This window comes from Crocuta crocuta, unplaced genomic scaffold (assembly GCF_008692635.1).
Source record: "Crocuta crocuta isolate KB4526 unplaced genomic scaffold, BGI_CrCroc_1.0 scaffold130, whole genome shotgun sequence".
NCBI classification, from domain to species: Eukaryota; Metazoa; Chordata; class Mammalia; order Carnivora; family Hyaenidae; genus Crocuta; species Crocuta crocuta.
The window spans coordinates 5,388,726-5,390,476 of record NW_027527920.1 but is presented as its reverse complement, the minus strand read 5'-3'; positions in this window follow the sequence as shown (position 1 = coordinate 5,390,476).

Below are 1,751 nucleotides of genomic sequence, written 5' to 3'. Positions count from 1 at the left end.
GCCAGTGGATCGGCTCAGGGCCCATGTGTGGGCCCCACAGCCGTGGGCAGGGGGGGGGCGGAGCCTGCCCCTCACAGGACTACCCGTTCAGAGCCGTGAGCGGATGTGTTCTCCAGGAGGGGTGTGGGCAGGGAGGGCCGGGACGGTGCCTCACGCAATGGTGGCCTTGCCCTATCCCTCTGTTCGATATCTGTCCATTCAGATCCTACCAAAGCCTTGGCATGCTCGTGTGGCTGTTTTCTGTGTGTGTCACCTCCAGCTGGACTGGACGCTCCCTGGGGCTGGGGCCTTTCATTCCCCGTCACTGGTCCTACGGAGCCCTGGCCAAAGACCTCAGTAAACAGCAGTAAATAAGCAAAGCCCTTTTTGCTTGATCTGGGGTTGTATCTCATGTCATTTTTAAATTGTTTCTCCATTTACTTCAGATTCACGACAGTCTATGTGACCACCAAGAGTTTACCTTGTCGGCCCCATGGACAGTGAGAAACAGGACAGCCTGACCCCAGCATTCTTTCCCCACTTTTCCTTTGCAAACGAAGCCCCAACTTTGTTCTGAGTGATAAATCACGACCAGAGTAACCGGTCATGAAAGTTCTGAGGTAGCCGCACGNCCATGTCCCCAGGAAGCAAGGAGAGGGGGTGAGCTTTAAGAGGCAAGGGCCTCAGAAAGAACCTGGCAAGGGGCGCCTGGGGGGCTCAGTCAGTTAAGTGTCCAACTCTTGATGTCAGCTCAGGTCATGATCTCACGGTTCGTGAGTTCGAGCCTTGCGCCAGGCGCTGTGCTGGCAACGCAGAGCGTGCTTGGGATGCTCTCTCTCCCTCTCTCTGCCCCTCCCTCACTTGTGCTCTCTCTCTCTCTGTCTCTCCCCCCCACCCCCACATAAATAAATAAATATTTAGTCCACCCAGGCTAAACTAAGGCTACTCTCCCAGGAAGGAAAGCCCCTTCCTTGTGTTCTCTTCCCCCCTACAAAACCCTGTCGAATCAGCTGAGGCCTGCCAGTCCACCATNCCGGGGTATTCAAGGCAGCGTCAAGCCCCTACCTCCCCCCGTCCCCCCTTCCCCTAGGCTGCCTTCTTGCTCCAGGACAGGAAGTTCTGATTCTCTGCTCTAACCCCAGCTCCTACCACAGGGCCTGGCATGCAGTCACCTATCAGTAGTTCTTTGGGGGGAATGTCTTCACTGCTTAGGACAGTTCTTGGGCACTATATTCCTTACAACTAAGCAGATTCCTAACCGATCCACTCAATATCTATACANACCGACTAAGCCACCCAGGCGCCCCGAGGCCACCCTAAAACTTGAAAAGAGATGGCGTGGTAAGCCACCTGGCCTCTGACCCTGACAGCCTTTCCGTGCCTAGAGCAGGGACCCCGTACCCCTCTCCCCTACAACTTGCACTTGGGCTCCTCTTTCCTCGAGGGAAGGGCAGAACCGCTCATTTTCTTAGGAGTTGACATTTCTTGGTGCTAGCCATCACCTTCTGGCCCCGATTCCCAGAGCCGAGGAGGTGAACATGACTCAGATCTTCCCAGGTAGGAGAAGTCAAAACCACACCAAACACGGAGGGGAGGTGGGGACTTAAAAGTCATTTCCTCCTGTGTTTCCAGCCTTGCATTAGCCCTAAAGTGAGTCATTAACCTGCTAATTACCAACCAATTAGCTCTGGGGGCTGCTGCTTCCCGGGATTTAAGTCTTCCCCTCCTCCTCAGCCACATGGAGCCCCCCCCAGCCTTACTTCCTGCCCCCC